Source organism: Tachyglossus aculeatus, chromosome X4 (assembly GCF_015852505.1).
Source record: "Tachyglossus aculeatus isolate mTacAcu1 chromosome X4, mTacAcu1.pri, whole genome shotgun sequence".
Classification (NCBI taxonomy): domain Eukaryota; kingdom Metazoa; phylum Chordata; class Mammalia; order Monotremata; family Tachyglossidae; genus Tachyglossus; species Tachyglossus aculeatus.
This window is the reverse complement of record NC_052098.1, coordinates 29716242-29729025: the sequence shown is the minus strand read 5'-3', so window position 1 is coordinate 29729025 and position 12784 is coordinate 29716242. Positions and strand designations below refer to the sequence as shown.

Genomic DNA, 12784 nt, shown 5'->3' with positions numbered 1-12784 from the left:
GTGCTAAAGATGACTGATGCCATGATCTGACCTGGGATGGTGGAAAGTAAGTGGGGAAAGTTTCCTGGATGAGGGAGGTCTTCAGGAGAACTTTGAAGAGGAAGTTCTGTGGTCTGATGGATTTGAAGGGGGAGTTCCAGACAGGGAGAAGGGAATGAGTAAGGGTTGCAGGTGGTGGAGGTAACAGCAAGACACAGTGAGAAAGTGGTCGTGTAAGAAATGAGAAACAGTGGGAGAAGAGAGCTGTAAAGTAAGAGGGAGAGAGCTGATGGAGGGTGGAGAGTAAATGAAAGCAGCAGGTGTATGCAGGAGTTTGGATAGGAATTTGAGCAGGGAGATAGGAGAAGGCCAAAGTTTTTTTAGAATAGGGGAGGCTGGATTGTGTTTGAGGGCAAAGGGTGAGGAAGCAGCAGAGTGTGAGGGGGTGAAGGGGGCAGTAAGGAAGGGCAGGAAGGTGGGAGCAAGTGATTTCAAAAGTTGAGAGTGACTGATACAATGAGGTAAAGGATCAAATCACTTTGGCAAATGGACAGAGAAGAATCTGGTCTCCCTGTTTGTTGATAAACCAAAGATATCAGAGATCATTAGCCTGGGCATTTTTCAAGGTGCTAATTAGAATCAGTTTGGCATAGCAGTAAGAGCCTGGGCTTGGGATTCAGAGACCTGAACTCTAATCCAACCCCGCCACCTACCTGCTGTGTGTACAGTGCTCTGCACACAGTAAGCGTTCAATAAATACGATTGAATAAATGACTTTGGGCAAGATACAACTTCTCGGTTCCTCAGTTTCTTCATCGGCAAAATGGAAATTAAATACTCGGTCTCCCTCCTACTTAGACTGTGAGCCCAGTGAGGGATGTTCCCCTTGCCTTTCTCAGGCTCGGGCTCCAGGGCGGAGAGATGAGCCTCACAGTGCTTCTGCCATGAAGCCTCGCACATTTTTCCCCGGACCCCTTCCCCTCCCTGGCTTAGTCCAGTGTTTGGCACATAGTAAGCACTTAAGAAATACTATTATTATCATTATTACTAGCAATAATAATGATAATTAAAACAGGCATTGCAAGAATAACAGGTCAAGTCCAACTTCAAAAAAAACCTTTGTGCCTTTATGAAAAATTCTGGGCATATTCACACCTAGTGAATTGTATCTTCAGTTGTTCTGCAAATTCCAGATGCAAGGACAAATGTTAAGCTATCCAAACTGGGTTTAGTTGGGTAAAATTATCACTGAGAAGATCTGAAGGCACATTTAACAGCACTACTTAACAGATCAATTTTAATAATAATAATAGTATTTGTTAAGCACTTACTATGCACCAAGCAGTGCTCTAAGCATTGGGTTAGATACAAGTTAATCAGATTGGACACAGTCCCTGTCCCCCATGGGGCTCACACTCTTAATCCCCATTTTACTAATGAGGTAACTGAGGCCCAGAGAAGTTAAGTGATTTGCCTAAGGTCACACAGCAGACACATGGTGGAGCCAGGATTAGAACCAGGTCCTTCTGACTCCCAGGTCAACACTAGAATGCAGTGAAATACCAACATAGCTATGACACTTTTTTTCATAATAATGGTGGTATTTATTAAGCGCTTACTATGTGCCAGCTCTGGGGTGGATACAAGATAATTAAATTGGACATGGTCCCTGAATCACTTGGGACTCAGTCTAGGAGGGAGGAAGAGGAGATTTTATTCCAGTTTTACAGATGAGGAAACTAGGGCTTAGAGGAATTAAGTGACTTTCCCAAGGTCACTCAGAAGGCAATGTAACAGTGCCAGGACTAGAACACTGGTAATTATTTTCATTATTATCAATCAATTAATGGCATTTGAGTGCTTACTGTGTGCAGAGCTCTGTACTAAGTATTTGGGAGAGTACAACAGAGTTCATAGATATGTTCTCTGGCCACAACGAGTTTACAATCTAGAGGTGAGCTGATCTATATGAAGAGAAAAAGGAGAGAGAGAGAGAGAGAGAGAGAGAGAGAGAGAGAGAGAGAGAGAGAGAGAGAGAGAGAGAAAAACTGTAAGCTCACCTCTAGATTGTAAACTCCTTGTGGCCAGAGAACATATCTACCAACTCTGTTGTACTGTACTCTCCCAAATACTTAGTACAGAGCTCTGCACACAGTAAGCACTCAAATGCCATTAATTGATTGATAATAATGATAATAATTACCAGTGTTCTACTCCTGGCACTGTTACTTGCCTTCTGAGTGACCTTGGGAAAGTCACTTAATTCCTCTAAGCCCTAGTTTCCTCATCTGTAAAACTGGAATAAAATCTCCTCTTCCTCCCTCCTAGACTGAGTCCCAAGTGATTCAGGGACCATGTCCAATTTAATTATCTTGTATCCACCCCAGAGCTGGCACATAGTAAGCGCTTAATAAATATCACCATTATTATGAAAAAAAGTGTCATAGCTATGTTGGTATTTCACTGCATTCTAGTGTTGGCAAGATCCTCTGATACCCAAGTGCAGGGAGCAACATCAAAACCTTTTCACAGACCTTACAAAAGTGTTTGACGACATCAGTAAGTAAATTTCTAGGTAAATTCACTGCCATGAGAAATCTTGACATACTTTACGAATAAGCCCTACTAACCCTGTTGACAAATAGAGAAACTGACTATTAAACAGAATAGGAGTTTTCTAGAATCTTTCTCTAAAACTGGACCAATGTTCAATCCCAAAATGGGAGTTTTCCACTGGGCCTGGAACACAGCACAATTTTGAAAGTTTTGTAAGGCTAAATTGTTGACTTCTATTGGGATCATCTCAGTTAAAATTACAAAAAAATGCATTCTACTCAGTGGATTTCTTCCAAAACCCAAGTTTAATGTGAAACATAACCCTGGAAATCTGGGTGGCCTCTGAAGAAAAGAAGACCTAATGCAAATGTTTGCCTTGCTTGACAAACACTATTTCTGCAGCTTTACAGGAGCCATTTTGATCAGAATTGAGCTTTAGACTTGACTATGACAGTCAGTGAGGCCACAGTTTACTTCTGGTTGGAGAAGTGTTGGTCATTCTGCCATGGGGCTCCATATTTTTCAGGCTTCACCCTTTGTCCTCATACATCTAATCCTTCTGGTAAGGAAGGGCAGCTTCTCTAGAGTCCAGAAATGATATTTCAAGGTCATTTTTCACATAGGTAGTGTAAAATTTCCCAAAGATTCACCTTTCTCCCCAGGGACTGAACAAACTGTCTTCACAATTCAATTCATGTCTAAAACAGAACTCATCTTCTCGCCCAAACCCTGTCCTCCTCCTCACTTTCCCATCTCTATAGACAACACCACTATGCTCCTTGTCTTACAAGCCAGTAATCTTGGCATTATCCTCAACTCACCTCCCTCATTCAGCCCAGATGTTCAATCTGTCACCAAGTCCTTTTGGTTCTACCTTCACAACATCTCTAAAATCCACCCTCTCCTGTCCATCCCAACTGCTACCACACTGATTCAAGCACTTATCATATCCTACCTTGATTACTGCATCAGCCTCCTCGCTGACCTGCTTGCCTCCTGCCTCACCCCACTTCAGTGCTTACTTCATAACTACTGCCTGGATCGCTTTTCTATAAAACCATTCAGTCCATGTCTCTCCACTTCTCAAGAACCTCCAGTGGTTGTCCATCCACTTCCACAACAAACAGAAACTCCTTATCATTGGCTTTAAAACACTCAATCAGCTATCTTACCTTAGGGATTTTCTACTACAACACAGCTCACACACTTTGCTCCTCTAACACCAACTTACTCGCTGTACCTTGAGCTCATCCATCTCGCTGCCAACCCCTTGTCCTCATCCTTCCTCTGGCCTGGAACTCCCTCTCCATTTATGACAAATCACCACTCTCCCCACCTTCAAAGTCCTACTAAAATCACATCTCCTCTTAGAGGCTGTCCCCAACTAAGTCCTCATTCCTTTACTCCCTTCTCCCTTGTGGTAGCCTATGTGCTTGGATCTGTAGTATTATTATTACTATTTTATTATTATATTTGTTAAGTGCTTACTACATGTCAAGCACTATTCTATAGCCTTTAAGCACTTTATAGTCACCCCACCCTCGTCCCCAGAGGATTTATGTATATAGCCATAATTTAATGTCTGTCTTCTCCTCTAGACTGTACTCTTCTTGTGGGCAGGAAACATGCCTACCATGTTAGAGAAGCAGCGTGGCCTAGTGGATAGGACATGGGCTCAGGAGTCAGAAGGATCTGGATTCTAGTCCCAGCTCTTCTACTTGTCTGCTGTGTGACCTTGGGCAAGTCACTTAGCGTCTCTGTGCCTCAGTAACCTTATCTGTAAAATGGGGATTAAGACTGTGAGCCCCATGTGAACTGTGTCCAATATGATTACCTTGTATCTACTCCAGCACTTAGATCAGTGCCTGGCACATAGTAAATACTTAACAAATACCATAAAAACAAAAAACAAAAATGCCAACTCACATTGTACAGTGCTCTGCAAATAGTAAATGATCTATAAATACCATTGATTGATTGACTGGTAATATCTACTCCCCCCTCTCAGGATTGCACCTGGAGAGTTTCCAGTTCTCTACCAGTCTCGGCTACAGGAGGGAGAGTCAAGCAGAGGCATACTCATTCCACTCCTAGCTTGGGCAGTGGCTAGAAAATGGAAGGGAATCTGCTACAAGTCAAAACTCACCTGTGCTGGGCAGCAGCTGCATAAGAGAGAGTCGAGGGTGGAGACTCAATTTTACTGCATGGAAGGCGGCAATGTATTTTTACCAAGAAAGCTCTATGGATATACTACCAGAACGACTGCAGATGAAGAGTGGAACATTCTAGGAGAGATGTGTCCATGGAGTTGCTGGGGGTCAGAGATGTCTTGACAGCATAAGACAATATCTACTCCCTAAATGATTCTATTTACAAAAAAACTGAAGCAGCATGTCCTAATGGAAAAAAAACATGAGCCTGGGAATCAATAAACTTGAGTTCTAATTTTGGCTCTTGCCTGCTGAGTGACCTTGGGCGTGAAACAACTTCCCTGTGCCTTAGTTAACTCATCTGTGAAATGGGGATTCAATAGCTGGTCTCTCTCTTACTTAGACTGTGAGCCCCTTGTGGGATCTGACCTGATTATCGTATATCTACCCCAGTGCTTAGTACAGCCCTTGACACATAGTAAGAGCTTAAGAAACACCATTTTAGCAGCACCATTAGCATAAACTTACATAAGAAAACCTACATTCTCCCTATGTTGAAGAACACAGAAGTTCAATTATGTGGGATAGCATGGGGCAAAGTTGTTGTAAACATACCCAAATCACCACTTGTTCTAGTTTACAATAGCTGTATCCTTCTAAACCAATGAATCTTAATTTACATGCCCTTCAAATAGAACTCACAATGTAACCACAAATTCCACTGAATAAGTACCACATGGTGTAGTGTATGGGTGACATTCTGAGAACTAAACAGCAGCAGACACCCCTGCACCCTCACACACTTAGTAAGCCATTGTTGAGTTAGTAAGGGTCAGGGAATCTTTTCCATTTTCTTGCGAAAGATTGAGGGAAAAGCAAAAACAAAAACGAACAACAACAACAACAAAATGTATGATTGTCCTCTACACTAGACTGACCAAAGCCAGGCAATCACTCCTACCTCTGGACAGATTTGAAGACCTGAGCCCAGTTACTGTCTGACAGACATTTCCTCCTGACAGCACCTTTTCAACAAGGAAAGACACATTTGAAAGAAGGTGCATCCAGCACCCATCTCCTTTGGGAGTCTTCTTTCATCAGGTCACACAGCCTGGCCCAGCACTGTCTACCTCTGCTTTGTCAGAAAACACTTTTTCATCTGGTCCCGGTACCTAATTTGAACCCAGTCAAGTAGAGATCAGTGGAGAACATAGGCTATGAAGAAGCTGTAGCTTTGTGTGCACATCCTCCTGGCCTAATGGAAAGAGCCCGGGCTTGGGAGTCAGAGGTCATGGGTTCTAATCCCAGTTCCACCACTTGTCAGCTGTGTGCCTTTGGGCAAGTCACAACTTCTCTGTGCCTCAGTTAACTCATCAGTAAGATGGGGATTAAGACATGGGACAACCTGATAACCTTGTATTTATCCCAGCACTTAGAACAGTGCTTGGCACATAGCAAGTGCTTAACAAATACCGTTATTATTATTATTATCATCCAATATCCTTGACAATCTAACCAACTTGGTCTAAGGGCCACTTGCTTTTGACTTGCAGCTTAGCAGTCCTGACACTGGTGCTATGGGGAAATCTGAGATCCCCAGGCTCAAGTCCTAACGAAGGACTGTCAGCTTCTGGTTGAACTAAGGTGACTAGCCCCCTTAGCCGGTTGTTTCTGAAGGCAAAAAATATAAAGAGGACAATGAGACAGGTGGGATTTTCCAACTGAATGTCTTCTTTCCCTTAGCTTGCCCCATTGGCTCTGGCCAAACTTAAGAATGTTTCTGGAGAATGTGTTCTGCCTTGAACTATTCTTGAGGGTAGAATCAGAAGCAGCATGGCTGAGTGAACAGAGTAGTAGCATGGTTCAATGGAAAGAGCACAGGCTTGGGAGTCAGAGGTCATGGGTTCAAATCCCAGCTCTGCCAATTGTCAGCTGTGTGACTTTGGGCAAGTCATTTAACTTCTCTGTGCCTCAGTTCCCTCATCTGTAAAATGGGGATTAAGACTGTCCCTGTGGGACAACCTTATCACCTTGCAACCTCCCCAGTGCTTAGAACAGTGCTTTGCACATAGTAAGCACTTAATAAATGCCATTATTGTTATTATTATTATTAGTGGAAATAGCATGGGCCTGGGAGTCAGAGGTCCTGGGTTCTAGTCCTGGCTCCACCACTTGTCTGCTGTGTGACTTTGGGCAAGACACTTCACTTCTCCCAGTTACCTCATCTATAAAATGGGGATTCAATACCTGTTCTCCCTCCTACTTGAACTGGGTTTCTCCAATCCTGCTTCCTAGGTGTAAACTGTAGGTGGGACCTGATTATCTTGTCTCTACCCCAGATCTTAGTACAGTGCTTGGCATATAGTAAGAGCTTATCAAATACTACAATTATTATTATTATTAGACTCTTCAGATATTAAAAGTAGTCTTTTAATTGAGGTTGCCATTATCCTTGAATGCCTGGTTTTATTCTTTGACTCTGAAAGCATGCTACAATATTCTAATGAGCTTTTCACATCTATGTCTAGTTCATCAGATTTGCCAATCAATGGCTACTCACTGCAAATAAGGAATTCCTCAATACTGGCACACAGTTAATTCCAGCATTTGCACTAATGTGGGACAGGAAGTCATCCTAAAATCTCATGAAGGCAGAGACAATAGTGAGAGTATCCCCCATAGCACTTATGTACATATCTGCAGTGCTTAGGACAGTGCTTGGCACATAGAAAGTGCTTAACAAATACCATCATTATTAATGTTATTATTACCTTAAAACTTAGTGGCTTGCCCTACCTGTAATTTATTTTAATGTCCCTCTCCCCTGCTATATTGCAAGCTTCTTGAGGGCAGGGATCATGTACTCTACCGTGTTCTCCCAAGTGCTCTGTATTTTGCTCTACACACAGTAAGCGCTCGATAAATATGGCTGATTGATTAATTAGGGCAATTTTGGGTAGGTGATGAGGGGAGCTAGAGGTAACAGTGGGAGTTGGGATGCTGAATGTTGTTTTAAATTGGCAGTGAGGCAGAGGGAAAGGACCATTATCTGAGAGTAGCCCTAAACCCCTGTGGAGGTGGCACTGGAGCCCAGTGCTGAGCCCAATCCAGAAAAGCAGTGTGGCCTCCTTGTGGATAGAGTCCAGGCCTGGGAGTCAGCAGGACCTGAGTTCTAATTCCACTGTGCCACTTGTCTGCTGTGTGACCTTGGGCAAGTCACAACTTCTCTGTGCCTCAGTTACCTCATCTGTAAAATGGGGATTAAGACTGGGAGCCCCATGTGAGATGGACAGTATCCAACTTGGTCAGCTTGCATCTAACCCAGCACTTAGAATGGTGCCTGGCACATAGTAAGTGCTTAACAAATACCATTAAAAAAGAAAAAAAAAAGAAAAAACAGCAAATGTTCAGATCCAAGGACCTATTGCCACTGCTCCCAACCCCTGGGATTGCCCTTGGAGTCGCCATGGGTTTCCCCAACCCTGCTTCCTAGCTGTAACCATTTGTGTACATTCAGCATGACCTGGAGCCTACATTCAGGTACATCACCCAACCCTTAGACTATCAGGTGCTTTTGTGTATCCCCCTGGGTTTTTGCTCAATTCCTAAATTGGAGCAAAAGTGCAACCGTGATTCCCAGAGGCATCGTGTCTCTGGACATTCTCCCCTGGGTCCCCTAGCTCTTCTTCAGCTTAACAGCTGCTGAGCCCAGTGAAAGCAGGTATGAGGGTGATATGCCACTACCCACTTCTCTTAGGCATGGGAGCATGCAGATCATAGAACAAACTGCAACTCAATGCAATTTAATCATTTAATGAAAAAACATAGTTTTGGTAAGAACCACAGGAATTGTTATTGAAAAAATATCAGAACATACAGGGCTGAAGTCCCAATAGATCAGTGGTCAGGCATGAAAGAATCTGGACCCAGGGGACACTTTTCTGAATTAACTGGCTCTGTCATTCTTCATTACCATCATCATCATCACCAATACCATTTATTGGGTGCCTAGTTTTTTTTATGGTATTTGTTAAATACTTACTATATGCCAGGCACTGTATTAAGTGCTGAGGTAGATACAAGTTAATCAGTTTGGACACAACCCAGCTAGGACTTAGAGTCTCAAAAACTCCTCACCATTGGCTTTAAAGCACTCAATCACCTTGTCCCCTCCTACCTCACCTCACTACTCTCCTACTCCAACCCAGCCCGCACACTTCACTCCTCTAATGCTAACCTTCTCCATGTGCCTCAATCTTGTCTATCTCTCTGCTGATCCCTCACCCACTTCCTGCCTCTGACCTGGAATGCCCTCCTTCCTCTAATTTGATGGACAATTTCTCCCTCCCCCTTTCAAAGCCTTATTGAGGGCACATATCCTCCAAGAGGCCTGCCCTGATTAAGACCCCCATTTTCCTCTTCTCCCACTCCCTTCTGCATCACTCTGACTTGCTCCCTTTGTTCTTCCCCACCCCAGCCCCACAGAATTTAGGTACATATCTGTAATCTATTCATTCATATTAATGTCTGTCTCCCCCTCTAGACTGTAAATTCATTGTGGGCAGGGAATGTGTCTCATTATTGTTGTATTCCCCCAAGTGCTTAGTACAGTGCTCTGTACACAGTAAGTGCTCAATACAATTGAATGAGTGAATAAAAGGTAGATGAAGGGACAGGGGAATGAGAGAGTTGAGTTCAGTGGAGAGAGCAGCATTGAGGATGTGGATTTGTGCATAGAGAGATTAGGTTTGCAAAGGAGACCAAATGGGGCATGACGATTTGGGATAATTGGAGGGATCAAGAAATTGAAGGTGTCTGTATGGGGACAGGAGAGTTTTCCCAGACCTTACAAAAGTATTTGTCACCACCAAGAGATGTGGATTCTGGAATCCACTTGCAAATTTAGCTACCCTGAAAACTTCTAAGTTTCTGAGAATATTTCATGGTGGCACGACTGGCAAGGCCTGAGCTAGGGGTGACCTGTTCCATCCATTCTCCACCGTCAGTGGAGTAAACAGGGATGCTTGGTGGGTGCAGACTTGTTCAATTAATTTTATGCAGCTTCTATGACTACAGGGAAACTCTTCCAACTCACTTTGAGCACCATCCAAACTCCTAGAGACCATCATTCAAGAATTGCTGTACACAAAATACTGTACCCTAGAGGCGCACTCCCAAGAAAACATGTAAAAGATTTATAAACAATTATAATAATAATTGTGGTATTTGTTAAGCACTTACTATGTGGCAGGCACTATACTAAGCACTGGGGTAGGTAGCAGCAAATTGGGTTCAACACAGTCCCTGTCCCACATGGGGCTCACAGTCTCAATCCCCATTTTACAGATGTGGTAACTGAGGCCCAGAGAAGTGAAGTGAGTTGCCCAAGGTCACACAGCAGACAAGTGGCAGAGCTGGGATTAGAACCCATGACCTTCTGACTCCCAGGCCCGTGCACTATTCACATGTGAGGAAAATGAACAACAGTATTAAACTCTAGACTGAAAGCTAACTGTGGGAAGGGAACATGTCTATGAACTCAGCTGTACTGTACTCTCCCAAATATGATCAATTGATTGATTATCAAACAGCTGCTGAATAGTGAGCTGAAATTGGGAAATTGAAAGCTAGGAGGAAAAAGGAAACAGTTTAAGAACACAAGCTGTGTTCAAATGCCCCTCTGGTGTCCCTGTAATCCCACTCCATCACCCCAGTTTGGGTGGTGAAGCATTCCAGTTCAGAACTAGACCAAATTGGAAGTGGCCTAGGTGAGAAGTAGCATGGCATAGTGGATAGAGCACGGGCCTAGGAGTCAAAAGGTCATGGGTTCTAATCCCACCTCCACCACTTGTCTGCTGTGTGACCTTAGGCAAGTTACTTCACTTTTCTGGGCTTCAGTTATTTCATTTGTAAAATGGAGTGAGACTGTGAGCCCCATATGGGACAGGGACTGTGTCCAACCTGATTTGCTTGTATCCACTCCAGCCTGACACATAAATGCTTAACAAATACTATAATAATTATTACTAGGCCTCACTTCTAGAGGGATGTACTGCACAGGTGCAGCATTTTGCATATGGGTGCTTCTCCACTGGGCTGCTCAAATACATGGACCAGATTTTTATGAGTTCAAAGTGCACTAAGGGATGGGACCTCCAGGGGAGAAGGCTGGAAAGGCAGAAAAGACTGAAAGACAAATAGACAAAATAATAACAATGGCATTTATTAAGCACTTACTATGTGCAAAGCACTGTTCTAAGCACTGGGGAGGATACAAGGTGATCAGGTTGTCCAACAGGGGGCTCACAATCTTAAGCCTCATTTTACAGATGAGGGAACTGAGGCACAGAGAAGTTAAGTGACTTGCCCAAAGTCACACAGCTGACAATTGGCAGAGTCAGGATTTGAACCCATGACCTCTGACTCCAAAGCCCGGGCTCTTTCTACTGATCCACGCTGCTTCAAGGCAAAAACAACAAAAGAAGAGAACAGAAAATGGGCAGATAAAAGAAGGGACAAGTAAAAGGAAAATGGAGGGACAAATAGGGGGACAGGGAGGTCCTCTTCTAGATTGAAAGCTCCCTATGGGCAGGAATCACATCTACCCCTTCCGTTGGATTGTGTTCTCCCAAGCACTCATTACCATGTTCAATAAAATCCATTGATTGTTTGATTGACAAGTGAATGGAGGAACATGTAGAGGGACGAAGAGGCAGGGAACTACCTGAATGTGTACATGGACACCCACAGGCATAGTCACACTGACTCACCTCTGCCCGGTCCACTGCAGTGGCTTTCCTACTCCTTCCACTTAGGACAGAGCAGCATGGCTACTATCAGCATGGCCCCAGTAGAACTGGTGGTGAGGTCTCCCCCACAGCCTGTCCTGGGTGCAGGTAGAGGTGTCCTACCACCAACAGCAGCGGAGGATAATACCAAGCCTCGACCAGGAGAAGTTACGGAAAGTCTTTCAGTGGCCCGGAAAGGCCAATGCAGCTGCAGTGGTAATGGCAGCCACAGGGCTAATGGAAGGATCAGCAGCTGCCCCTGTTTATAACAAGGTGTTTCCTCACAAATGCTAATGAAGTAACACTGAATTTAACCTCTAGCCCTCTTTTAGCCCTTAGCCAAATAACTTCAGGGACCCAGAAGTTAATTATTGATCAAGTTCAGAGCCACACTAACTGGTTCAGTAGTATCCAGATCAGTGCCAGGTTTCTGACCTACTCATTGTATTTATCCATTTTTCTGGTGGTGTTAGGGTGGGTAGAGAGTGCTCACAGCCACCACCTGATTTCAGTAGTTATCTGGGTCCCTGGACTCTCTGGCCTGTTAGATCATTGCCCCCAAGGTTGGATTTACCTACAAGGGAATTTGGTCACTCATCCAACAGACTGTGAAGTAAGCTGCCCTTTTGGCACTTTTTCCAGGAAAAGCATGGGACAACAGTATCTCTGGCCCATTCCTAACCCTGCCTCCTACTGATGTTACACTGGGCAACATCAATCCAGTAAGTTTCACTGATGGAAGGGCCACTCTGGGGCCCAGTAGCCCAGAAATCTGTCTGGCCTGGCAGAGGGTCAACACATGTCACACCAATGACAAATGCCTGGGAATGTGGAAATCATTCAGCAACTTGAAAAGTACCAATGCTGGACCAACCTGCTCGCTTAATTCCCCTGCCAAACCTGAAGCAAAGTCCTGGGACTAGAGTCCTAGGATGCATATGGTAGGAAAGAGAACAGAGAAGAATGGGAGAGACAGTTCCTCTCCATCCAAACTGCTACCACATGATCCGAACCCTTACACCCCACCTTGATCACCTTGATTACTGAATCTGCATCCTTGCTGACCTTCCTACCTCCTATCTCTCCTCACTCCAGTCCATACTTCACTCTGCTGGCCAGATCATTTTTTCTAAATAAAGTTCAGTCCACATCTCCCCTCTCCTTAATCATCATCATCATCATCAATCGTATTCATTGAGCGCTTACTGTGTGCAGAGCACTGTACTAAGCGCTTGGGAAGTACAAATTGGCAACATATAGAGACAGTCCCTACCCAACAGTGGGCTCACAGTCTAAAAGGGGGAGACAGAG

The 12784-nt window shown here is 44.1% G+C and overlaps 1 non-coding gene across 1 annotated transcript; it reads left to right on the top strand.

Annotated features, from left to right (window-relative positions):
* Nucleotides 1–4533: 4533 nt before the first annotated feature.
* Nucleotides 4534–4671, top strand: LOC119948285. Its single transcript, XR_005456692.1, has one exon. It is a non-coding gene; the product is annotated as a small nucleolar RNA SNORA7 (small nucleolar RNA).
* Nucleotides 4672–12784: the final 8113 nt, after the last annotated feature.